This window comes from Pseudorca crassidens, chromosome 8, assembly GCF_039906515.1.
Source record: "Pseudorca crassidens isolate mPseCra1 chromosome 8, mPseCra1.hap1, whole genome shotgun sequence".
In the NCBI taxonomy this organism is placed as follows: domain Eukaryota; kingdom Metazoa; phylum Chordata; class Mammalia; order Artiodactyla; family Delphinidae; genus Pseudorca; species Pseudorca crassidens.
The window spans coordinates 86,454,290-86,481,932 of record NC_090303.1 but is presented as its reverse complement, the minus strand read 5'-3'; the positions used below and the strand labels follow the sequence as shown (position 1 = coordinate 86,481,932).

The 27,643-nt window shown below is 49.8% G+C and overlaps 1 long non-coding RNA gene across 1 annotated transcript in view; it reads right to left on the bottom strand.

Annotated features, from left to right (window-relative positions):
* Positions 1-16,258, bottom strand: part of LOC137228647 (uncharacterized) — a 131,600-nt gene extending 115,342 nt beyond the window's left edge. Inside the window, exon 1 of the long non-coding RNA XR_010945325.1 lies at positions 16,176-16,258. This is a non-coding gene — a long non-coding RNA (uncharacterized lncRNA). The remainder of the gene's footprint in view (positions 1-16,175) is intronic.
* Positions 16,259-27,643: the final 11,385 nt, after the last annotated feature.

Genomic DNA, 27,643 nt, shown 5'->3' with positions numbered 1-27,643 from the left:
GGGGCTGAGATCTCAAGGGGCTTCTTAGCCAAGTCTCTGTCCTGAGGGCCCCCAGTGTGCACACAGCCCTGGCCTGGGGTAGTGGAGGGACACACTGTGGAGTAGACATCCAGGCCAGGGACAGGAGACCAAGAGAAGGATCTCCACTTGTCTAATTTCAAGGACACCCCACTTCCCACAACGTCACATAGCACCCTCACCTCCCATGCACAGCGTGTACTGTTTATAAGTAGCCCCCTCGAGAAAACTGGCAGATCGATGGGAGTGGGGACCTGAGAGGGCGAAGGTGGGGACAGATGACTAGAGCTATGTACATAACGAAACAATTTCTTTAAATGATAGAGCGTAGATGAAAGAGGTCATCGGGTGTATTTACACGGTGTCTATCCTCATCACAGACGTCCTTGGGGACAGGGGTCTGTAGTCCTAGCACCACCATCAGAACTGGAACATAGTAGGTATCAACAGAAAAATTCTTGAAAGAATGAGCGAACAAATGACAGATGCTCCTACAGCCCACTTATGGGTTGTGTGCAAGCTACGAAGCACCTGAACAAGGTTAAACGTGGAGCAAATGTGGAAAAGGGTCAAAGGAAAGCCAGCCCCTCCAGCCTCTCTCTTTCCCTCCTCCCAGGTCTCAGACCTTCCTGCTCACCACTTCCCTCCACACTCACATGCCTAAAACACCACTTCATTCTGTCTCTCCCTGCTTGACAACCTTCCGTGGCTCCCTATTTCCTTCCATGGCTCTTAAGCCTTCGCATTCCCCTCTTCCTGTTCACTCATTCTGACAAGCCCTTCCCATTGGCCACCATCCCTCCTGCACCTCCCCCATCGCTTCCTAACCTAACCCAAACAGTCTCTGAGATGCTACTTGTCTAACGGCTCCAGCTGCTAAGAATCTGCCTCGTCTATGAAACCTCCAGGAGTCCACGGTCCTGGCAGCACAATTCACCCGACAGACTGTCGGTCCCTATTCTCTGGGTTAGTCCTCCCTTACCATGGAGACTGGATTCCCAGAGGAGGGGGGAGTGTTCCCACATCTTCTATGTCCCACCCCCAGAAGCCAGTTTGCCATTGACTGATAAATCATGTCTGAAATTATAAAATACTTAACAAGCACCTACTGGGCTCCGGGCACTGGGGACTCGCAGACGCGGAAACACCGGCTCCCTGGGGAGAAAGGAGGGACACCAACAGCCAGTTCTAACACGATGGTCAGTGCTCCGGTGGGGTGGGCACTGAGGGGAAACACCCAGCTCACCCCCCAGAGCTTGAAGAGAATGTTCCTCCCAGGGAGGTGACAGCTGAGGGGACTCAGCAGGAATTAGCAAGGCAGGACGTCCACAGGCAGGGGCAGGGATGCAAACAGAGCAGTGGCCAGCTGATGCGGTGGTCAGATGCCTCCCCTGTCCCGCCTCAGAGTTTTCACTTTACCCTGAAGCTTATAGGATATTAACAAGGGCAACGCACTCATTGGCAGATACTTGATTTACTCACGACTTGCAGAGGAACACGCCATCTCTTAGGGTTACCAGGAGTAGTAACAGGTTTGTGGAAGAATACCCAGAAAAGGGTCTCTGAGCATTCTGTCCTCCAAGAAAGGAGTTTTCTCTCTCTCTAATTGATATTACTTTCTAATCTCAAAGAGCAAGCTTTACAGAAGGCCATCAGTTTTTATACCAAGACTGGCCCCCCACCAAAACCGGGAAGTGGGCACAGACTCTCACAGGCCCTCTGGAGCCCCTCACACCACTCACGTCCAGCTCAGCCCCCCATCTCTCCCTCCCTCCCTGACCCAGATCAAAACTCCTACTTCTCCATCCCACAGGTCCATCCCACAGGTCTAGTGTTGACAACTCGCATCTCCTCTGCTGGATTTGGGCAAGTTGCTTACATTACGGGGTCTCTATGACCTCATTTGTGAAATGATTATAACCAACCCAACCCTCATCTGAATCCTGACCCTAACCCCAGCCCTAACTGTGCTCTGGACAGGATGATGAGCCATTATCAGAATTATGTGATGCAAGCCGTACAAACCCATGCCACACTCAGGACATGGAAGTGTCAATCATTATTGGTCCTTTGCCCTTCCCTACTCAGAGGGCAGCCCTGAAGCTCAGGGACCCAGCCTTGTTTAGCTCAGACTGGTGCTCAGTGTTTCTGGAACAAGATGTCCTGAGAGAGAGTTCTCAGCTACGCAGCTGTTCGAGTAAACTGAGGTCGGTCTGCTTATGGACTGCAATGCCTAAGACCCAATTAAAAATGTATGTCCAGATACAGATGGCCGACAGGCACATGGAAAGATGCTCAACATCGCTAATTATTAGAGAAATGCAAATCAAAACTACAATGGGGTAGCACCTCACACCAGTCAGAATGGCCATCATGAAAAGTCTACAAATAACAAATGCTGGAGAGGAGAAAAGGGACCTCTCCTACACTGTTGGTGGGAATGTAAACTGATACAGCCACTATGGAAAACTGTATGGAGGTTCCTTAAAAAACTAAAAATAGAGTTGCCATATGATCCAGCAATCCCACTCCTGGGCATATATCCAGAGAAAACTCTAATTCAAAAAGATACATGCACCTCTATGTTCATAGCAGCACTATTCACAGTATGATAGCCAAGAATGGAAGCAACCTAACAGATGAATGGATGAAGAAGATGTGGCGCATATATATATATATATATGTATGTATGTGTATATATATATACACACACACACACACACACACACACACACACACATATATATATAATGGAATATTACTCAGCTATAAAAAAGAATAAAATAATGCTATTTGCAGCAACACGGATAGACCTAGAGATTATCATACAAAAGTGAAGTAAGTCAGACAAAGAAAGACAAATACCTGATATCACTTACATGTGGAATCTAAAATATGATACAAATGAACTTATTTATGAAACAGAAACAGACTCACAGACGTAGAAAGTAAATTTATAGTTACCAAAGAGGAAAGGGTGGGAGAAGGGATAAATTAGGAGCTTGGGATTAACAGATACACACTACTACATATAAAATAGATAAATAACAAGGACAAGGATAGCACAGGGAACTATATTCAATATCTTGTAATAACCTATAATGGAAAAGAATCTGAAAAAGAATATATAAATATACGTATACATATATATCACTTTGCTGTACACCGGACACTAACAGAACTTTGTAAACCAACTATACTTCAATTTAAGAAATATGGGAACATAGAAAAAGAAAAAAAAAAAGTATGTCCAGAAAGGAGAGACAATTAACTGCACACCTGCAGAGATGTCAAGGACTTTATGTAAATTTTTTGGTCTAATCCTCCTAAGAATCATGGAAATGGTTATTACCCCCATTTAACAGATGAGGAAACTGATGTTTATAGAGGTCAAGTGTGCCTCATTCAAGTCACTACGTCTAGCCGGGCTCATTTCGTAGAGTATGTGGTGTGCATGTGTGTATACTAGTGGCCTTTTAGTGACCCTCAGGTCACACAGGACGTCACCGTCAATTCTGTCATTTCATGGGTTGGCTGTAAGACTTGGGACAAATTATGTCCCCTCTCTGTGGACCTCAGGGTCTTTCTTTGTTTGTTTTTAAACCTGTAAAATGGTAGAAGTGGAGTTAGATGGGGGGGAGCTTGGGGCAAGGAGGGGTGATATCAGATAAATGACCTCTCTATCAGCACCAACTTTATAGGATTCTCTACAAGATTTCCCCTAATTTTTATACACATCACATTTCTCACTTCCAGAACCAGTTTCTCAAAAGCCATCCTCCAAATCAAGCCCTGAGCCGTATTTCCTGGCTTTGCCGTCCATGCCTTCATTTATAACCCGCCAGTGCTGCCCAAGTTTGTCGAGCAGTTCGCTGGTCAGGGCTCACTGCCTTATGACCGACCCCAAGGACAGTCATAAATGTCGAGAAAGGAAACAAAAAAGAGAGCACCAGGGCACACTAGAGCTGGGAGGCACTGCAGGGACCATCTACAATCCCCTCATTTTACAGGTGAGGAGTCGGGGTCATGGAGGAACTAAGATACTCACATTGGCTGCACCAGCAAAGATGCCGCCCTCACACTTGCTTCTAGGCTTTTAAAGACTAACCATGGATCACAATTACATGGAAATTAGGTGGATCAACAGGCCGTGGGAATTGAATGTAGTGGGCTACAGGCATGGGGGCCATCGAGAAAGAGACGCTCCAAGTGATGGAAGAATGCTTCCTGAAACAAAAGTGTTGTGAAGCAGGCGCTGAAGTGTGAAAGAACGTTGGAGAAGTTTACTTGAAGGCTTTAAAGCAGAAATATATCTCAGAAGCTGTGGTGTGCCATTGTTTGGTACTAGTTGTCTCTGCCAATGTCTGAGCTCCTCTCCTTCCTTTGAAACAGACTTCCTGATTTTTTGCCGGGCACATGAACATCTGGAATGAAAACTACATTTCCCAGCCTCCTTTGCAGGCAGGTATGGCCAAGTGACTAAGTTTTGGCCAATGAGATCTAAGACAGAAGTGTTGCGTGAAACTTCCAGGATTGAGCATAGCCTTTTCTCCTCCTATCTCTGCTGACTAGGGCAGATATGATGATTGGTCCTGAGCAGATGTCCTGGACCATGAGGTGGCACGCTAACCATGTCAGAGCAGGCAGTTTTGGACTGCCTACCCCCAACTTCTTTACATTAGAACTTCTATGTTGTTTAAGTCACTTATAATTGGCCTTTATCCCCCCAACTGAATCTAATTCTAGCTAATACAGAAACAGAAGAGAAATAAATTCAGACACCCCTGATAAGATCCAGAGACCTAGGGCTTCCCTGGTGGCGCAGTGGTTAAGAATCCACCTGCCAGTGCAGGGGACACAGGTTTGATCCCTGGTCCGGGAAGATCCCACATGCCACGGAGCAACTAAGCCCGTGCACCACAACTACTGAGCCTGTACTCTAGAGCCCACAAGCCACAACTACTAAGCCTGCATGCCACAACTACTGAGCCCGCATGCCACAACTACTGAAGCCCACGTGCCTAGAGCCCATGCTCTGCAACAAGAGAAGCCACCACAATGAGAAGCCCACACACCGCAACAAAGAGTAGCCCCCGCTCGCCACAACCAGAGAATGCCCGCGCGCAGCAACAAAGACCCAATGCACCCAAAAATAAATTAAAAAATAAAAGATCCAGAGACCTAGACAGTGGAGCTAGCCTTGCAGAGAGTTAAAGTGAATGGAGAAGAATTCTAACACTGACATTCCAGAGGACCTAGTCAATGTTCTAGATAGACCAGTGGTTTTCAAACCCGACTGCGTATCAGAATCACCTGGAGAGCTTCCACAGACCGCTGGGCCACACCTCAGAGCTTCTGATTCCGTTAGTTTGGGAAGCAGGGCCTGAAAATTTGCAAGTCTAATGAGTTACCAGGATGCTGATGCTGCCGTTCAGGGGCCCACACTTTGAGAACCACTGTTCTAGACCTTTCAAAGATGCTCACCCAAACTCAGTTTTCTTGGGTGGGTCTCAGCTTTGCATCTCTGACAAGGAGGTGTAATGACTTCCAGCTGCTTTCAAGAAGGAATGTGGGGATGCAGGAGAGCCTGGGCGAGCTGAGCATCCAGTGAAGAGAACATTTGTGATGCAGATGAGTTACTGGTGTTCAGCTGGGAGCAGAAGGGATTTCTATATGGCGAGCCAAATCGAATTCATTACCTGACAATGAGCTCCAAATTAATGCGAGACTGTGCTGCCCGACCGTGCTGCCCGACTGTGCTCTAAGAAAGAGGTTCCCCGACACCTTCAGATGGGTAGGATCTGAGACCTCAATCTTAGCTGGATGCAGGCAGGGCTTTTCCCCAGTTTACAAGTGTACCCCGAGCTCAGAGGATGGCCAGCACCCCCCTCAGAGGCCCTCTCCAATTTCACCCCCTCCAGACTTGGCCCTTATTAACCCAACTCAACCCCATCCAAAATGGACTTGTCTCCCAATGCCCTTGCACCTCCAGGTTTGTTCCTCGGGAGATTGCCTTGGGCCTGCACACAGGCTGGCTGCTAATTCTTCAGCAATGAGATGCTGCACGTTGAAGCTCATTACGTTTTAGGGGAGCAAACCGTTGGCATTATGTGAGTATATCTGACCTCCTTAACTGAGGCTGCAAATCCCTGGAGGATAGGAACAATTTTTCCTTATTTCTTTTTTTCTTTTTTGCAGTACGCGGGCCTCTCACTACTGTGGCCTCTCCCATTGTGGAACACACGCTCCGGACGTGCAGGCTCAGCAGCCATGGCTCACGGGCCCAGCCGCTCCACGGCATGTGGATCCTCCCGGACCGCACGTGTGTTTGCACACCAGCCTCACCTTCCACCCACCTCCACCACCATCATCATCACACCTGCTGAGCCCTCGGATCAAAGAGCTGTCGAGGAGAATAAAAAATATCAGGACCACATGATGTGCTCAAAATAGCATCTGATCAGGCAGTGTTCTCCAGAGAAAGCGAGCCAACAGAAGATACCCATGTAGGTGTGTATAAATATGTGTGTATGTGTGTACGTGTGTGTATATATATATGTTTTGTTGTTTTGTTTTGTTTTTTTTACAAGTTTTTTACATCTTTATTGGAGTATAATTGCTTTACAATGGTGTGTTAGTTTCTGCTTTATATCAAAGTGAATCAGTTATACATATACATATGTCCCCATATCTCTTCCCTCTTGCATCTCCCTCCCTCCCACCCTCCCTATCCCACCCCTCTAGGTGGTCACAAACCACCGAGCTGATCTCCCTGTGCTATGCGGCTGCTTCCCACGAGCTATCTATTTTACGTTTGGTAGTGTATATACGATCATGCCACTCTCTCGCTTTGTCACAGCTTACCCTTCCCCCTCCCCGTGTCCTCAAGTCCGTTCTCTAGTAGGTCTGTGTCTTACCCCTAGGTTCTTCATGACCATTTCTTTTTATATATATATATATATGTTTTTTAAAGGAATTAGCCCATGTGATGGTGAGGCTGGTAAGTATGAAATACATCCAGATGAGTATGAATGATGAGCGACATCGGTCTGGTCCATTACATCATCACATCTGCCCAGGTCTGGAAGGTAACACGCTATGACCAGGACCACACTTTCTGGCCAGCAGTCCTCCTGCTGATGTCCCTCGGCATCTACAAGGCCTTTGTCATGGAGGCCTTCATCCCCATCTGTTCCCTGGGCACCTGGACAGCACTGCTGGTCCGAGCATTGGTAATGGGCCCTATATTGTCAACAGGCACTCCTAGACTTGGTGTCCCGGACATTCACATTATCTTTCCCTGTCTCTGGGTTTCAGTGAAGTATTTGGGGGAGTACTGGGGGAAAAATTTTGGAAACTCAGGCAGGATTTGATGCTGGGACAATTCTTTTTTTAAGCTTATAAACAACATCAATTTTTTTTTCTCACATTTCTAGAATCTGGGAAGTCCAAGATCAAGGCACATGGTTCTGAGGCAGAATTTCTTCTCCAGAAAACCTCCGTTTTAACTCTTAAGGCCTTCAACTGATTGGACAAGGCTGACCCACATTATTGAGGGTAACATCCTTTATTAAAGTCAACTGATTTCGGATGTAGCCGCATGTACAAGATGCCCTCACAGCAGAGTCCTGGTGAGTGTTTTATCAAATAACTGGGTACTAGAGCCTCATCAAGACGAGACATACAACTGTCACATAAAACAAACCTCTGTCAAAGCCAGAAGAGCTCTGGGGACACAAAAGCACCTCTTTTTACCAGAAATCCAGAGATGGAATATGAAAACGGAGAATTCCCCTCTCTGTGACTCAAGGGGAGGGCGGCTACTTTCATTCCATCCTGCCAGGAATTTGACAAGCAGGTTCCTGCCAGGGAGAGGGATCTGGATAAAACTCCCCTTCACGTAGCATTGGCCCCTGCACCCTCCCATGGGCGCCCTCATGACAGATATAGAGAAGAGGGGGAGAAACAGCTGCTACCAAATAGACTCAAAGACCCCGAAATCCGCTCACTGCCTAGTCGCCTTCAAATCCTGGAGCACCACTGAGCTAATTCCCCACACTTACCCTCACCCTCCCGTGAAACAGTCACCCTGGGATTGATTTTCTTGATTAGCTTATTTCTCACATTTGATAAATAACACCTGCCCTGTTCCAGTGCCTTCCTCTGACTCTGTTTATTAACAGTGTTCGAGAGATTTTTCTTCTCCCATGATGGGTACTAAAGGCGCAAAATTCTAACTAATCATGTCGAGGGGAGGGCTCCAGCCATCCGTGGCTTTGCGCCAGGCAGGGACGTTTTATTTGTCAAGGGCTGACCGGGGCAGCGCAGTGTTACTGGAAGAGTTCTGCTTCTGGAGTCTGCTTCAGGGGGTGATCCTGGCCCTGCCTCAAGTGGCCTTGAGCAAGTTGGTAATCTCCTCGAGCTTCGGCTTGAAGATCAGCTGAAAAGAGAGTTCTCCTGCCTATAAAGTGGGAATTGTTGATGGGACATTACTATGGAAAAGCACCTTTAAAGTACAAAGTGCTTCATGAACCCAGGGGCTGAGCCACTTCCATCCTCACTGTCCCAGATCCCTTCTGAGCCTTGTCACCCACGCGGCCTCAGGCAGCCCTGCTTTGGGGCCGCTACTGGTTACTATTGCTATGTACGTACAACCATAAATGCACTGACATTAGCAAAAAACATTTTCTTATGCTCAAGGATTCTGTTGGTCAGGAATTCAAAAAGAGCCCAGCAAGGATGGCTTTCTTTGCTCCCTGGTGTCTGTGGCCTCAGGTGGAAAGAGTCAAAGACTGCAGTGACTCATGACTGGGCACTGGAATCATCTGAAGACCTGTTCACTCACAGACCTGCTCTTGGCTGGGCTCACCTGGTACACCTGAACCCTGCATGGGGCTGTTGGGCTTCCTCATAGCATGGTGGCTGGGTCCCAGGAGCACGTGTCCCAAGGGAGCCAGGTGGACGCTGTGTTGGCCTAGCCTCAGGAGACACACAGCTGCACTTCAGCTGTAATCACACGTCCACTCAGGTTCACGGGTAAGGAATAGAGGCCACCACCTCTAGATGGAAAGTCCCACTGTAAGAACAGTGTGTAGGATGGAGGATATTGTTACAGACATTTTTAGAAAATTCAGTCTACCAGGGGTCTGAGTCACTAGATGAATGAAAAAGCTGGCAGGTTAGAATCCTGGACCAGGGATGGAACTTGGCAGACGTAGTACCCCTCTACTCCTGGCCATTTCTGGCTCCAGGCATCCACTGAGACCAGCACAAATTGTACCCATCCCAGGAAACCTGGCCAGCACAAAAATCAAACCAAGAAGTGTCCCAAGGAGGGAGCAGGGCAGACGGCACAACTGCCCTTTCCACCCACTCCTGACCTCTCTGCCTCTGCCACGGCCTGAGCTAGTCTTGGTATTTACGTCTCCCCATTTCCCAGAATGATCCCAGCCTCCCATTTCATGGGCAGTGCTCCCCAGGGTCGGCCTCTTCAGGGTATTTGCAGTAGACTCTCTCTATGTAAACTCTGTTCCATGGAGGGCAGCAATGGCATTACCGGGGAACTTACTACAAATACAGAATCTCTGGGCCCACCCTAGATCTAGGGAATCAGAACCTGCATTTTAACAAGATCCCCAAGTGATTGTGATGTGATAAAAGCTGGAATAGCACCAGAACAGGAGAAAGAGAACTTGATTTGAGCAACTCAGGCTACTGGGTGTTGCTTCTGGCTTTGCCTGTTTAATAGCTGTGCCAACTCAAATTACTGAACCTCTCTGAGCCTCAGTTTCCCTAATATGTAAATTAGGTGTCACAGGCATGTATGTGTGCGTGTGCTTGTGTGACATTATGCCTCCCAGGGCTGGCAGTCAATGAAGTTCAACCCTGAGGGCCAAGCACGGCCATCAGCCCCCCGCCCCCTTCCGCTTGGCCAGGCCTGTCCTGAAGTCTCCCCTCTGCCACGGGGTGTGAGAGGAGCCAGCTGTCAGAGCGGCCCAGCAGCATGGTGGGCATTACAGGGAGGTGTAAAGCTCAGGGAACCCCTCCTGGAGAAAGCAGTCTCCTTGAGAGGAGAGGGATTCAGGGCGTCTGCTCTCCTTTGCAGAACTTATTTATTTTTTCCAGCAGACACTGTTTATCGGCCACTTACAGGAGTTCTGACTGGGGCCTCTGTCGCCCTTTAGACTCTGGAAACTAGGTCAATCCCCTCCAGAATTTACTTGCGCTGGGAAACCTGCCTGGCTGTGGCAGCGAGGGGCCCTGACAGGGACCAGGGGCTTCGTGAGGATTCACAGAACCGCGGTCCCTGCACCCAGCGGCAATCCCCAAGGTCACCGAGCTTCTCCCGCTACCGACGCCCAGGCCTACCAGGCTCCCAGTGTGTGTGCAGGGGTGTGTATGGGGGGACTTCACATAAAAATCGTGCTTCGGTACGATCTTGGAAAGCAGAAGAAGGGCTGGTAAAAAAATGTTAACAGGATATTCATGTACTCCAAGCCTTTGTTTAAAATGTACATCAAAACGATCCCACCCTTCCCCTATGCTACAAGCTTTCAAACGAAATTTTTAAAATATCATACGTAAAGATTATGAGCAGTCCTTACTCTGTCAGTACTGCTAGCTGCAAGTCCTTCTTTAGATCTAACTTCAAGTCCTACTGCTTTAAGTGTCTGCAACTAACTGCTCAACACCGTGAGCGCAGTCACTTCTCAGCAAGTACATGGCAGGTGGTTGCCCCGGAAGCCTATGGCCTGAGGTGGGCAGAAAAATCTCCCCATCTCTTTTGATTTCCCGGGAGGCCTGCTTCGCTAGGGTCAGATGGCCCAGGTGTGTTCAGGGTCTTGCTAAGTCCAGCTGGCCTCCTCCCCAACCAAGGGTCTAGACAATCAGCGACGCTCAAATCGCCCTTCAAAGACGGGCACAGTGCTGTGGGGACATGTGACTGTGTTTCACAAAAGAGATCAGCATTGAGGTTACGTAGTGAAGTAAAATTAAAACTAGGGAAATACTGAACCACAGAGAGCAGGGACTTTCTAGAAGGAATATGTTATGGGAAATGATTCTGCTGCTAGTCAGCGGGATGACCAGGCTTTGGTCTCTCTTCTGGACGTCGGCCTTTATGTCAACATCTAACTGGCCTGTGAGCTGCCCTGTCTAGTTAGGAGGGTCACATCTGCACAATTCTACAGACACTGTCCTCCAAAGTCGTTTATTAGAAGATTTCAAAACATTTCAACTGAATGTGCAAGCGCTACAGACACGTTAATATAATAATTCTCTCACAGCAGAGCCACCAGAATTGAGCACGCTGGGAGGTCACCCGGGGGGTCCGTGGGGCAGGGATGCAGAGGTCCAAGCTCAGCCTTCTCTGACTCACTGTGCGTACAAGGTCCTGCCCCAGCACGGGCCGTCCCCGCCCCCACCTGATGGAGACACGCCAGAGACAAAGTGATGTGCTTGGAAGCGGGAGATGCTGACAGCAGATCACACCCTGGCACAGCAGCTGCCCCGCGGGAGAGCCAGGCCTCCTCCGCTCCATCTGGCTGATCCACAGCCACGTAATCTGGTTAATACAGACGACTTCTGATGACTGGGTCCCCACAGAATCGTGTCAGGGCCAGATCTCCTGGCCAGAAATGGAGAGATCCATTTCCATGGGAAGGGATCGCTCCCGGCCCTCACAGACGTGGGCCTGGCTTTGGACTTTAAAGGCCAAGGTCGAGGGGTCTCTGATAGTGGAGTAGGGGTTCTCAGGTCCCACTTGTCTCAAGGCAAGATTTGGAGGCCTTGCTAAACTTTCCTCCCAAACCGAGGGCTGATTACGGGCTACAATGTGAATGGATCAAATTGACCCGTGGATGACCAGGTCCCTTACCCAGAACTGCCTCTACCTTCTTGTAAATACATCCCCACTTTCTGACCAGAACTTCACTGCTCAGGGTCTCAGTTCCTTGGAGGAGCGCCATCCCACCTTCCAACAAGCCAGCAGCCCTCAAACCTGGCTATGCACCTGCATGTGCCAGTGGGAAAGCCTCTTCTTCCCTCTAAGAGCTTGTCAGAGGCAGACAGGACAGAGAAGAGGACAGTGGGGGAGCCTACAGCACTAAGGACCCAGCGCGCAGTGGCTGGGAGAAGAGAGGAGAGGGATCCGTGACAAACCCGGGGAGGTGATGTTTAGGAGGGACGGGGCCTTGCAAGGTGACGCCTGTTTCTCACAGATGCCAGGGCCAGACAGTTCAGGCGTCTGCAAGAGAAGCCAGCTCAGGGAGCCATCCTGAGAGGTGCTAGAAAACCTCATGCGTCATTTCACGTGTTTGTACATATGGGTCTGCCGAGGGGGCGGCACAAGAGGAAGGAAGTTCACACTGCCCACTACAAGAGTTCCCCTCCAGGATGTGCCCGAGGAAGTTTCTGGAACCCCCAACCTTGCCCACACTCCTGGCTGTGCCCCAGCTCTGCATTCTCCCCACCTCCCAATCAAAACAGCCAGCCCTAAGTTCTCTGGCTCAGTTTTCATTTGCAGCTCTCCTTGGAGACTTCCTTCCAGGGGTCCCCGTTAGAGCAAGCTCATGTACACAATAAACGGAGTCACTCCGCAGCAGCTGGCGAGTGTTTTCAATGAGTTGGAAAATCAGGTTGAATGTATCATTAAATATGGTGCTTACGCCGAAGCCCAGACATGCAGGCTAAGTGCTTTGTCATTAGACCTCCTTTACCCACTCCCCAGCCCCCTTGCCTTCTCTTCACCTTCGTCTCTGCTTCTCCAGGGTTTTTAAAGTTAAAATCTGCCTAAGTATTCTATTAATATGTTTTAAGAGATGCTTCTTCAAGTAAACAGTTCTTTGCCTTAGGGGTCAATGTGATCTTTTGCTAACAGGAGGCACGTTGGCTTGTGTATGTACATGAGCTCATGAGTGTGTCCCTGTGTGTGCGGGGGCTGAATACATGTTTACCGTGGACACCTGCCCATACAAGTGTCATTGTGCTTGTATTTCTGTCCCATGGGCATCTGTGCATCTCACACACACACACACACACACACAGGCTCCCAGAGCTGTAGGTGCTCTAGTTTCAGTTTCTGAATGTCTTGAGAGGCTGGAGTCTGTCTAGATGGATGGATGGCACTCAGACGGCCACCAAGATGTGTTTTCCTAGCTGACCAGGACCGTCACCCCACCCCCCATAGTCTCAGGACCTTCAGCCCAGGGGGGTCAAGTCTTCAAAGGTCAGCTGCCCGCTTCTGAGCAGGCATAAACCAACCCAGCACAGCCTTCCTTTTCTCCTTCCACCCCTGCCTCTCTGCTCTCCTCCTAATGGTATCTCTTCCCTCCCAGCCTCCTCCGTCTTCACTTCCCTTCTTCAAAGAGCCAGATGTTACACAAGCTTGACAAGGACCCAGAGAGCACAGACACTGGAATGGGAAAGGCAGGGGAAACCATCTCCAAACTCTCACTTCATGGATAAGCAAACTGAGACTCGGAGGTGCAGCGATTTCTCCCAAGTGCCCAAGGAGGTAATGGGAGAGCCAAAACCAGAGCTCGGATTTTCCCAGCCTCTTCCACAACTCTGCCCTTGGAGGAGAAAAACCATTTCATGGGCTCTTTTGCCGCCCCCCTCAAGCCCCACCCATGTCAGAGCGTCGGGATAGAGTGAGTGTGACCAGGGAAGGTCCCCAGTAAGGGAAAGAAGTCTGACCTCCTTCCGGGAGGTAAGGACTTCAAAGGGATTCTCTTCCCAGTGAACGGGAAGGAGGGGGCACTGAGACACGGAGGCAATGGCCCTGCTGCCATCAGACCTTTGGTGTAACTTTACAGGTGCCGCGTTGGTCCCCACACACCCCCAGCTCTGCCACGTGGCCATCAGAGTGCTGGCACCGACCGGCATAACCGTGGAAAGAAAAGAGAAAGTGCTGACATGAATCCCAGCTTTTAGCCCTGGAAGGGGCTGGAGAGGTGGACGACCCTCCAGTTCAGTCCCTCGTGTTATGCAGGAACTCTGCACACGAGGACCGAGGACTTGCCCCAGTTCGCTCAGGTAGGTCCAGGGTTGCATCCCTAGAGCACCCTTCTGTTTACAGACCCTTCGCATCCATTCTCCCGCTTGGAGCTGGTGCTGATGATGCTCCTATGAGGACAATGCTTGGCAAGCCTCGGATGAGGACACTAATTCGACATAACGTGCCCACATGGCAATAGTGTCCCCACAAGCCCAGCTCAGCTGTCTCTCCTCTGTCTACCACAGCCTATTGTTCCTCTGCTTCCCTGGAGACAGAGCAGAAGACAGAGGCACACGGAGGGAGGAAGCAGAGATCGGGGACACAGGTGTGCCTGGGACTCCCCCCAGAGCACCGCCCTCTGCAAGGCCCCCAAGAAGCCAGGCTGACGCGAAGGCTGAGGAAGGGGCGGGTATGATTCGTTCTCCAAGGTCAGGGGCGCCCTCTGCTGTTAGCACAGTGAATTGCACGGCCCCAGCCCATGCTCAGAGACTGTCCATTGAAAAATCAGGCAACTGCCCTGCGACCTGCCAGAGGAAGGGCTTATAGAACAGGGTCAGTGGAAATGGAACCAGAAGGCCTTCCTCTCCCTGGGTGTCAGAGCTGAGTCTATCCTCTGAGGACTCAGATGGGGAGGATGTGGGAATAGGGGAGGAGAAAAAATAGGGGGCTGCCTTAATTCTCTGGGACAGGGAAGCCTTTTATTTGGGATTTAGGGCAAAGGCAGATGCCCCTCTCCCCTTCGTCCTCTCCATGTACTGATATTTCCAGAAGCTCCTCTCACTTATTCAAAGACCGAGCTGTGCCAATGGAGCGAACAGCCCCACAAGGAGCCCAGAGGAGACACAGCATCCGCGAAGATTCTACTCAGTCACCCACCAGCCTAAAAGTTAAAAAACAAATGTCCATTTTGGCAGCTTTGAACCTGGGCCAAAGCGGAGTGTAGCAGCAGAAGGGCACAGGACTAGGAAGCCTGGGATCTGGTTCTATGTCTACCATTTATTACTTATGGTTGACTAAGGCTTTTCTCTCTGTGCCTCAGTTTCCTCTCCTGAAAAATGGGCCTTCTAATACGCTGCCTTCCAACTCAGAGATGTGTCCTGGAAAATTCACTTAGGTATACATAGCAGCGTTAGCAAATGGTGCTGATGCTACCTTGCTCTGTTTTCTTTCCCACGAAATGGGCAGTTGTGGTGGGAAGGTGTGGACAGAGCCAGGGCCAACTTCCCTGCCCGGAACTCTTGACTTTGAAATGTCGCTGGTGGTTCCATCTTAGCCCTTAACCATGTCACTGGGTTCCCACCTTAAGGCAAGGCATTGCCAAGGTTGTATAAATAAAAATGCTGTTAGTGGGCCAGCACAGTAGCCGAAAACTAGACAATCCCCTTAGCAGTCAGCCTCCTGGAAAGCAGGGGCTGCTCCCAGCTAGGTCCAGAGGATCTAGAACTGGGGGAGGGGAACTCTGCTCAGGAAGGCAAGAGAGAGCAGGGGTCAGGTCCCAGCGACAGCATGAGGACCCTAAGATAGGGGCATGGAGGCAGGGAGGGAAAGGACAGCTTTCTCTGAGTTTAGGATTGTCCTGGGACCAGCCCTGAGTTGACTTTACCTGACAGAGAGGTCAGGAGCATTAGTGAGAACTCGCTGTGAGGTGGGGCTCCCTCTGTCCCTGTGCCCGGGACAGATCCTGGACTTCACTGACCTCAGCACCTGCCCCAGTGCAGGCAAACTGCTTCCCCAGGAAGCAGCACCCAGCAGGCGCACACGAAGTATTGCTGTTGTTATTATTGTCTCATCATCATTGTGGTAACAGTCCTGGCCCTCTTATTTCCTGCACGATGTTCTCTTATTTGAATTTCCATTTCCTCATCAACAAAAACAAGAATCATCTTTGCCCCCCCTCAGCTCCCGGGGTTGCAGCGCGGAGAGGGAGAGAGGTATCCCAGGTGCCTCTGCGGAGGAAGGTTCCAGAGGGACCCCAAATGCTATTATTGAAGGCTGAGTGTTCCGTGGCGAAGAGCTGCTGTAGCATCTCTGCCTGCACTTGATCTGAATGTGCACATTACTGTAATGTCCCAGCGCTGCCGTCAGCACCGGGAAGGCTGAGCTATTTGTAACCACGAGACACATGAAGATCAAATGGTAGAGGGAAGCTCGTCTGGCTTACCTGAGAAAACAGGGCCGCTGGCTTTGAACACAACTGGCATTGAGGCATGGCCACCTGCGTCACATACCGCTGCCCAGGGCTTCCTGTGGGGAGGGAGGAGAGACGGGGGTGAGGAGACAAAGGCAAGGAGAGCATGCGTCCTCCGGGGGCACCACGAAAGAAAGAGAGAGAGGGAATCCAGTTATAATCCCACCCCCGGTGCCATTACGGATGCTAGAAGTCCTGTCTGCCTCCACCTGTGCTCTGAGAGCACCACCTGCCCTCCACAAAACTTCCTGGGCCCCTCAGAGCTGGGCTGAGTGCCTGGTCCTCGGTTTCAGGCTATTCCTCTCCCTGCTCTCTCATCCAGAGCGACAGAGGACCCCAAGGCAGCCAGTCTCCAAGGCTCAAGTTGCAGGGAGGGCATGGCAGTGAGGTGATGCCCTGACTGGACTTGAGAAGTGGCCAGAGGTGGAAACCAATGGGCAGCACAGAATCCTGTTGAGACCCTCACGAATGTCCCCTCAAGGCTATGGCTGCCTTTTAATTATCCCTAGGCCTCTCCCTCCTCATGGTAGGTCCTCCCAACTTTCCCACCACGCCTCCCTCGATGTACATTTGCAACTGTTTCCAGTACTGGGGGGCGGGGAGGGTGGCTGGGAGGGATGTCATCTTGCCTAAACCTTACTCCCCATGGGATGGCCAGACACTCATCCCCCTTTTTCTTTTCCCTCCAGACCCTGGGGAGATCTCTGGGCCTTGGTTTTGTCATCTGTATGGTGGCAGTAGTCGTCAATGCTCTCCGAGGACCCAGGTCACACCCAGCATTCTCACTGTCCTCATTAGGCCCCCCTCTCCCGACACCACGGGCCAGCAAGGCCTGTGCCCCTCGGCGTAGAGATTCTGCTTGGTCACCTCCTTCTCCCCTTCCCCCCATCATACTAGGAACTTCCCCCCAGACTTGCTGCTTCATTTCACCCTTTGGTTATGACAAAACATACACATTTATCATTTTAACTATTTGTAAGTATACAATTCGATGGCGTTAAGTACACTCACAATGTTTTATACTATCGTCACTATTTATACGCAAAACTTTGTCATCATCCCCAATATAAACTCTATTTCCATTAAACAATGACTCCCCCCATTCCCCCTGCCCTCATCCCAAGTAACCACTATTCTACTTTCTATCTCTATAAATCTGTCTATTCTAGGTGCCTCATATAAGTGAAATTATACAATATTTGTCCTTCTGTCAGACTTGTTTCATTTAGCATATTTCCAAAGTCCATCCATGTTGCAGCACATGTCAAAATTTTATTTCTTTTTATGAGTGAATAATATTCCATTTTATGGATATATACCACATTTTCTTTATCCTCCCATCTGTCCATGGACATTGGGTTGTTTCTACCTCTTGGCAATTGTCAACAGTCGTGTCACACACATGGATGTACAAGTATCTGTTTCGAATTCTCTCGGGTATATACCTAGGAGTGGAATTGCTGGGTCACATGGTAGTTCTCTGTTTAACTTTTTAAGGCATTGTCAAACTATTTGCCCCAGTGACTGAACCATTTTACATTCCCACCAGCAATGCATGAAGCTTCCAATTTCCCCACATCCCCACCAACCTTGTTATTTTCAAGGTTTTTTTAATCATAACTATCCTAGTAGGTGTTAAGTGGTTTAATTTCACTCTTAAACCCCCTCAACGCCCAAGATGCTTGTAGTTTTGTATGACAATGGTCCTAATCTTGTATTCCATTAGGTATAAATAATCCAGTTTAAGAGGGGAAAGCTCACAGAGGGCAGGAACTGTGTATGGTTCCCTCAAGACCACCATTTTCACTTTCATGTCTCACTAGGAGGTGACCAGGGTGGCCTGCAGAGGAAACAGCTTTCTCCCTTAAGTCCCAGAGTCCAGCTGTGTCCGCCCTTCCCGCTGACAGACGCTGGAATGCCAGAGGCCTCAAGGACAGTCTTTGATGAACCGGGAGAAAAAGAAAGAAAAGAGAATAAGAAAGAGCTGGACGAGCCTGAGATAGAAAGGGCAGGGCCCAAGAGTGAAAGCAGGGAGAGGAGAAGAGAGATTGAAGGGGGAGCTAATCACAGCATCCAATCTCCAGAGAAGCCGATTCCGCGGCTCCTTCCCTGCACCTGATTCTTCACCTCACGAATCTGAGCTGGAAAATTACAGAGATTCTGCTGTCGAACTCCCTGCCACCTCAGCCCCTGCCACTGAGGCCAGAGACAGCCTCAGGTGCCCCTCAAGGACGCCAGTCAGGGCCCAGGCAGACTGGAGGATCCAGCTGTTGTCAACACAGCTGTTGCTCTGGGCTTTGCCAAGGGACCTGTCATTGCGGGCCTTTGAGGGGTGCAGGTTACTCCAGGAGAGGGAGGGCCCAGGAACGGGGTGGCAGTGGGACCTGTGGGTGCGGTTGACTAGCCAGTGGCTACATCCCTGCTTCTTCTTGTCCAGACATCCATGGAAAGGCAGAAGAGATGCTCAGAGGCTCACTCACCCGAAGGACAGGATAGGGAGATGCGTGGAAAGGGACGTGGAGAACCCCGGGGAGGCCAGGAGAGCAGGCCGGGGGCAGAGGGAGGCCTGGGACACGTTGATCAAATGTAAATCGACTGTGCAGGTCTAAAGTGGAACACTTTCCCGTCTCTCCCCGTCTCTCTCCCGGTTACTATCAAGACAAAATTTATGAAGGGCTTCAGGCACTGGATATTCCTTGTATTTCAATCTAACTTTTTGCAATCTCAAGTGAACAGCTTGGCTGCTTCTGCCTGTCAGGGAATTTAAATTGCAGATGGGATGGTGAGCCAGCCACCCAGGCAGGAGCAGCCCCTCTAGTGCGCACCATCATTGCCTAGCAACCAGGCTGGGAAGAACCTGACGAAGCTGTAGAAAGTTCCACTCTGGAAAGTGCCCTTGACCCAGGGCACGTCCTGGGAAAAGAGAGGGAGTTTCCCAGAGAGAAGAGACAGCCAGGTAAGAGGTCTGCTCAGTCAAGGAACGCAGCCAGGGAATACACCCAGTGCCACTGGTGTGTCCTTTTTCACATACAGAATCCCCTCTGGCCTCTGCCTGGTTTTTGACATTCCATTGTTTTGGAGATTGTTTTCAAACCAAAGATGCCATCCTTCTTCTCTGTGTGCCCTTCACACCTCACACATCGACAATGTGCGGAGAGAGACGAGAATGAATAATCCAACACACACACACACACAATCACATGCAGAGATAGGCAGGTGCTTATGCTGTTAACAACTAACCGTCAGCAAATACCCACAACAGCTAAAAGGAGGAGGAAACCTATTAAGTCTGCTCCCGCTTGGACCTCAGTTCTCCAGGATGGAACCGGTATGATTATGGCCTTTGGCCTTGATCAGAGTTAGTGTTAGTAAAGTGTTTGCTACACTTAACATCCTAGGAAAGAGCACCCCAAATGCACTTAAGGCCGGAATCAAAGCATATGCTTTTACTTAAATAATTGGCTTTGAGAATAAAAATGTAAATAGTACCCCAGCGTGTCTGTCAAAGTTTACACATATTGGTGTCCCATCAACTTTGAGGCAAAACAACCCTCCACACACACTCATGGAAAACACACCCAACATCACACGCACCCTTTTCTACCATGTGTCCAGGAGATACCTAATGTATTTTCTGGGTTTCTGCTCTGAGTTGAATTGTGTCTTTCCTCCAAAAAAAAAAAAAAAAGATATGCTGAAGTCCTAATCCCTGGTATCTCAGAATGTGACCTCATTTGGAAATAGAGTCACTGCAGATGTAATTAGTTAAGATGAGGTCATGGTGGATACGGTGTCCATAGGACTGGGGTGTCCTTCTAAGAAGTCACAAGGGCCATGGCGAGACACAGAGACACGGGGAGGATGCGATGTAAGGACGAAGACAGAGACTGGAGAGCTGCAGCTGCAAGCAAGGAGCACCAAGGACTGCAGGCAAACCAGCAGAAGCGACAAGAGGCCGGGAAGGATTCTCCGCTATAGGTTTCCGAGGGAGTGTGGCCCTACGACACTTGATGTTAGACTTTTAGCCTCCGGATCTGTGAGACGATACATTTCTATTGTTTTAAGCCACCCAGTGTGCAGCCCTAGGAAATAATACAGTCTGCTCTCTGTTACTCTGCTGAAGGGGACCAGAAAGGCCCATGTGCTGGCAGTGCCAGCTCGGAGTGAGATAGAAGTGGGTCCGCACAGGAACAAGCCCGGGCCCTCTGGATGCAAATGCTGGCGTGGAGTTGAAGGGTTTCAAAATCTTTGAGACTTTGGGCAGAGAGCTGGATATTGGCTTTTTGGCTAAACTGTGATTTTTCATGAAGGGTTTGTTCAGTAGACAATCCCACGGCCCTCGAGCATCCCGTGGGGGAGCAGTGTTTTCAGAGTGCTGAGGCCGGTGCCCTGGCCCACATCTTCTTCACACGTGTCGACCCCACTCACTGGGCACTTCTCCACGGCTGCCTGGCCCTGTCCTTTAGCTTGTCCTGCCCCTCCAGGGGGGCACATCTTCCAGGGCTGGCACTACGCTGTGTCCTTCACTGGGTCATGCAGAGTGCTGTGCACTTAGTAGGTGCTCAATAATGTGTGGGAATCAATGCACAAGGCATACAAATATGAAAACCATGATTCGCACAAAGACGCCTAGTGAGTGACCACCAGTGGAATCAGCGCACCAACCCATTCATGTCTGAGTTGTTATTATTGCTGTGTTATCAATACCCGATTCACGGTGTCTCATTCAAGTGTATTCGCTTCGGGTACCTATGTCTTCCTGGAAATTCTAGAAGGTAGGTAAAATGGGTGTGATCACCCCATTGGTCAGAGACGAGACAGAGGTAGGATCTGAGTACTGGACCAGTGAGGCAGCTGGACGTGGAGTGGGCCAAGAGTTGGGAGCATATGGTTCTAGACCTGCCCACTGATAGAACAAGTTACTTCACCTCCCCTGACTGAGTATCAGTGTCAGCAATCTGTTAAATGAAGGTAGTTATGCCTTAACCAACCTGCAAATGACTCTTTGGCCTCTGATTTCCCAATCGTGGTAGACACAGAAAAGTGCCACAGGTCCCCTTCTGTGGTCGAGGTCAGCTTCAGCTGAGGGCACTGAGCCCTCAGGGGGATGAGCGAAGAAGTACGGGTATCAAAGGCCAGGTCCCTTTGCCTGATGAGTAGTCCTCAGGCCAGAGCCCCAGGGTTTGGGGCCCGCACCCCAGATTCAGTCCAACGTCCTCCTCTTCCCAAACCTACCTCCTCCCCCTTCCTTCAGAAGTGTGGGTCCCCAAAGTCACCTTGCAGCCCAAACTCCACTCCAGCATCTGCATCTAGAAGGCCCGACCTGCAGCACCAACTTGCCCCTCTGCAGACCTTTTAAAAATTGTGGTAAAATACACGTAACATTAAATTGATCATTTGAACCATTTTTAAGGGTACAGATCAGTGGCGTTCTGTACATTCCCAGTGCTGTGCAACCACCACCACCATCCATCCCCCCATCTTTGCTGTCTTCCCCAACTGAAACCCTGCACCCATTCAACACTGACTCCCCATTCTCCCCTCCCCCAGAAACCACCATTTGACTTTTTGTCTCCATGAATTTGACTGCTCTGGGGACCTCATATAAGTGGAATCACACAGTATTTGTCCTTTCATGTCTGGCTTACGTCACTTAGCATGATATCTCCAAGGTTCATCTATGTTACAGCATTTGTCAGAATTCCTCCCTTTATGGCTGATTAACATTCCACTGTATGTACAGACCACATTTTGTTCATCCATCCATTCGTCTGTCAGTGGACACTTGGGTTGCTTCCACCTCTGGCTATTAAGAATAACGCTGTGCATCTTTATTCCCAGCCTGCCCCTAGGTTCTTCATGACCACTTTTTTTCCAAAGTGAGAGACTGGCATGGACATATATACACTACCAAATGCAAAATCGATAGCAAGTGGGAAGCAGACGCATAGTACAGGGAGATCAGCTCGGTGCTTTGTGACCACCTAGAGGGGTGGGATAGGGAGGGTGGGAGGGAGGAAGATGCAAGAGGGAAAAGATATGGGGATATATGTATATGTATAACTGATTCACTCTGTTATAAAGCAGAAACTAACACACCATTGTAAAGCAATTATACTCCAATAAAGATGTTTAAAAAAAAAGAAATAATATAATACATGTAACATACTGGCACACTGTAAAGAAAAAGAGAGAGAGAGAATAATGCTGTGCAGATATATTTTTATCTCACGCCAGCTTATCTCCATATACAAATGGGCCTTCCTAGCCTCCTTCAGGATGACCAAGAGGTAAGAGGAATGGCAGGCATGGTCAGAATTTCCCAATCATGGGGTTAAAAAGGCACAATTTCTCTAGCTCCCCTGGCCTCAAGGATGGTCAGCTGGGCAGTATCCTGGGAAGAGGTGCTGGTGTAGACAAACAGACAAGGCAATATCTGTTTTCCAAGGTGCAAAAACTGCACAAGGTATGGAAGTGAGGAATGACGGGAAAGCACTGGGGCAGCCCAGAAAGCGTTCATGTCCTCTGTCCCTGCTAGGCCATCTTTCCCTGTAACACTGCCTGTGACATTCCCTGCAGAGAAGGAAGTGAGCAAGGGTTCCCCACTCTGCAGTTTGCCTTGCCCCCTATCCACACAGCCAGGGGGAGTCCCGGGAAGATGACTGTGTTAGAAATAATAATCCCTGACCTCAAAGAAAAACATGATGGATTGCATTAATTCAGCAACAGCTTCTGAAAGCCCGACTGCACCGGGCACAGTGCTAGGCGTACGTCACTTCGCCACTCAGACCACCCTTCCAAGAGCTCAGGAACCTGTTAACCGGGTCTCCATATATAATAGGGGCAGAATAATGCAACCAAGCACACGAAAGCTGCCCTAATGTCTGTCCTCTTTGGGAGGAGACTGTCCCTGCTCCAAAGACCTGGCCCCTTGACCCTTAGGGCAAGTCCCAATTCTTCTGCTCCACCTGTTCATTCATCCAGGCATCCCATGGTTGTCTTTTCATCTGCCAGGCACCATGCTGGGGAAGCAGAGGTCAAGAGTGCCTCCCAAGCGGATGAGAGGAGCCCCCGTCCACATACACGCATTGTGAGAAATATCGCTGGGGATGCATATGTGCCCTTCATCGCAAAACAAAAAGAGAGCCTCTGACCCAACTCTGGTACAAATGTAAGCACACTGTCCTCTGCCCACATGGTCAGTAGTCAGTGGGTTTGGGAACAGCATCTCTGGCAGCTTTCTCTGTCAGAGACCTTGGGCTGATCAACCTTATTCAACCACCAGCAGAGCAGTGGGCCAGCCCTTACCTTCAGAGACCGCCCCCCCTCCACTTCAGGGACCAGCCATTCAAATAGGGACTTGGATGCCGGGTGTCACCTCAGGAAGGAAGGAAAAACCCAAACTGAAGGCACGTGAGCTTCCCCTCTGTGCCAGAAACCCTGCTGCCTGTCACAAGCCAGACATGATGTATAGGAATAATAAGGCCCCTTGAATTACCCATTAAGTACTGTCAGCAAATCACATGATTCCTTTTTTAATATTGCACATATCTGGCCCCTGGAAAATGATGATGATGCTATCTCCGCCGGCTGGATAATAAACAGAGCTCCCCCCGCCCCGCCGCCCCCATCCCCCCTCCCCCCACCGAGCCAGGGAGACACAGTCCCTCCTCCAAAGTCATATCAGAGCAAAGGCGAGGAAAGGAAGAAGGAGAGACTCAGCCCACACTCCGGCTCCTGCATCTTGGGCTTCAAGCCAGCACTCTTCTGACTGCCTTCACGGATACAGGAGGGTTCACAAACTTCCCTACCTTGTTCCTCCCTCCAGCCAACTTTCCATGGCTTCCCAGGGAGCATGGCTGCTGTGTAGATGTCACTTGCTCAGAGTAGCCATCCCTGACTCCCCTGTGTAACTAAACCAGGAACCCTCCACGATTCTCCCACCAAGCACCTGTGGTTTCACTTCTAGCAGCCCACCTGTTTGCTTGTTCAATGCATCAGTCATGAGACAACATGCCCCGGGAAGGCAGGAACCATGGCTGCCTTGTTCACAATTCAGCCCCACTACTGGCACACAGTAGGACCTCAGGAACCACATGCTGAGTAACTTAGTAGTAAATGCTGGTAAACCCTGCGTGACTGAACTGGGCCACATTTCCTAGAGCAATCAGCGCATGGCGAACTTTGGTGTGCATCAGAATCACGCCACAGGTTTTCTAAACCACAGACCGCTGGGCCCCATCCCCAGCTTCTGATTCAGTAGGTCTGGGGTGAGGGGAGGGGCGGCCTGTGGATTTGCATTTCCAACCAGCTGCAAGCTGACGGCAATGCTGCTGGTCCAGGGACCCCACTTTGAGAATCACATCCTGAGAGAATCGCCCAGAAATGAAGATACCCGTTTCCTGCCCTTCTGCCTTCTCATCAAATTTATTGGAGCTGTCCACATGAGTACAAGTGACAAGGACAGAAAACAGAGCTCTCTGGATCCCATTTGTCCTATGTAAATAAAATTCTTCTCATCCCTAATAGTGGGAAGGTAAACTGAGGCGAATGGATGCAAAGTGAGGTGGACTGTTCAGCAAGTTGGCACAAACAACACAGAACCCCGCACACCAGATACACAGCTTCCTGTTCCAATCACTGGGCTGCACTTTTCTGACACCAACTGTAGAAATGAGTTGGCTTCCAAGTGGCTTATCAGAGAACAAATTATTCCCTGTTTTGCTACTCTTTCCATTTGAGTTAATCTGCAAGTCTAAAGTCCAAGCAGGTGCCAGAGTTATTCCTGCAACTGGCACCAAACTGCATTCAGAAGCACAATTAGCACTTCGTTAATGTGCCTCAGAATGGGATAATCTACATATTACCCGAAGGCCGCCTCAGTCCCCACCGCACTTCACCTTAATGTGCCAAAGTGCAGGTTGCCCTGCTCACAGGCCTTTACAAATCCAGCATTTGCCAGGCAGCTGTCCGGAGCTTTTCATTTGAAGAGAGCAGGGAGGACCCCCTGGTGACAGCAGTTAAGAATCCCAGCTGCAACCTCTCTTCTTTCTTCCTATTCTTTTTCTTCCTGAACTATTCAGGCCACAAACAAACGGCGGTGGCGGCGGGGGTGCTGACGGGGGCGTCCTAGAAAAGTGGGCACCTGCGCCACAGCACTGGGGAGACACAGTGGCCCAGAGCCAAGTGTTGGAGCACAAGTGTGGAGAGGAGGACCCAACCAAGGGACAGCTCAGCTCAGGGTCTGGAGCCTGAACACTGTGAGAGGTTCCTGCATGGGACGAGGGCCACAGGGGGAGCCTGGTGTGGGGTGCTGGAGCTCCAGAGGGTAAGGAGGGAGTCCCAGGAGGGGGCAGCCAGGCGAGGGGCATGGGTACCTAAGAGGATTGGGAGGGTCTTCCTCACCAGGTTAGGGGGACAGCCTGGGAGGCCAAGAGGGATGAGGAGGGCATCTGTGCCAGGAAGGGGTGATGGTGGCAATGCAAGATTACATAAGGGGAGATTGATCAAATAAGGAAGATCAACAGGAGCCAGATTTCCCACTGTTAGAGACGGAAGCTACAGGCACAAAAAGGATGAAAACTAAAGTGAATCCTGAGGTGTTAGACTGGAATTTGGGGTATCTATGTGAACTGACGGTTTTTAATATTCAGTTAGATAAACATACAAATACACATGCCATTGTATGCGTAGATATACACGCACATATTTCTCCACTCTGTCCACCAAGAGGGTCTGGGAGCCACCCCAGTACCAAAGAGCACACCTAGCCCTTAGATCTTGGTTTCTAAATACCATTCTCCACTGAAAGGAATCAGGGCTCCCTGAAAAATGGGCTGAGTCCAGACAGGGGCAGGGAAAGTACAATACGAATTTGGAATATCTTACTTTACCGTAAGTAAGGAAGCACTCAGAGAATGATGGGGACTTGTGAAAAGGACACTAAAGCTAGATTGGAGGGATTCCCACCGGGCAACTCTGAGACAATTTCAGCATCAAAAGACATAATAATAATAAGGTACAATCCACTGAATAAAATATGAAACACAAGTTCATCCTGATATAGATAAATGAATAAATTGAAGTTTGATAAGGAACGGGATATTCACCTAATCTCAAAGCATCTCCACACATGGTTACTTACAAAGAGGAAAAGAGTAACTTTGCCGTGGAGAAGGCTGGTGACACCACCTTAAACAAAAGTAATCAAAGTCTATATCACCAAGTCTGGGACAAATCGGAATCATGGGATGCCTGATAAGGTGCAATAAGAAGGGCACAGCATCACTTCTATGAAACTCCTGCCAAAGGTGCACAGCCTGAATCTAATCATGAGGAAACATCAGACAAACCCAACGTGAGGGACATTAGTCAAAAGAGTTGGCCTGGAGTCTTCAAAAGTGTCAGTGTCTGGAAAGTTAAGAAAGGACCGGGAATCTGTTCCAGAGTGAAGAAGATTAGGGAGACACAACAACGAAATGCAGTGTGTGACCCTAGACTGGGTCCTTTCACTCTAAAGACCATCACTGGGGCAGCTGGTTGACTGGGGTCTGAGGATTAAATGTTAGTAATGAATCAGGTCGATTCCTGCCTTCGATGATTGGTTATGTCACGTAAGAGCACGTCCTTGCTTGTAGAATATATAAACTAAAGTATTCATGGGTGACGGGCATCATGTCAGCAACATACGCTGAAATAGTTGAGGAAGAAAAAGGTTTTTTGCACTGTACTTGCAGCTATTCGGTATAACTGAAGATTGTTTCCAATAACCCCTTCAAGAAGCTACAGCAATGATGACAGCCACAGACCTGAGTCTCCTGCAGCCAGCATTATCTGGCCGTGCTCTCAATGAGCTCAGTCGGCTTAGAGACACTGCATGTGTCAGCCTCACGCCACCGGGGTGAGGTCATAGTCGTGCCTGCCATTTTAAACATCCTGAGTGGACGAGTGGCTTGAGGGGAGATCAGTGGACGCTGTGCCCTCCGGGAGCCCTGCACTGATTTTGGGAAGGATCCAGGCCACTCAGATTGGGAAGACGGAAGTCTATCGCTGATGTGAACGCTGGGTCTTTGGGGAGGGGAGCAGTGTCCTGGCTTCCGATTCCAGGTCTGGTCCTCATGGGTGCTACTCTCTAGGACTCTACCCTCAGAGGCTTTGCCTCCTCCACCTTTTCATGCGGAACGCTGGCTGGGCAGGAGTGTCTATGCCAAAGCCTATCCTGGAAAGCAGATGTGGTCCTCTCGGGGGTCTGACCTGCTCGCCAAGATGAGAAGCCTCCTTCAGTGTAGACTGGCGTTCACACCTGTGCTCCACAGTGCAAACACAGCAAAGACCTACTAACTGATTCACCCCTAGAACAGGGTGACCAGGTGGTGAGGGGTCTGACAACCACATCGTGAGAAGAGAAGACCCAGCAGAGATGGGACATCTGTCTTTAAACG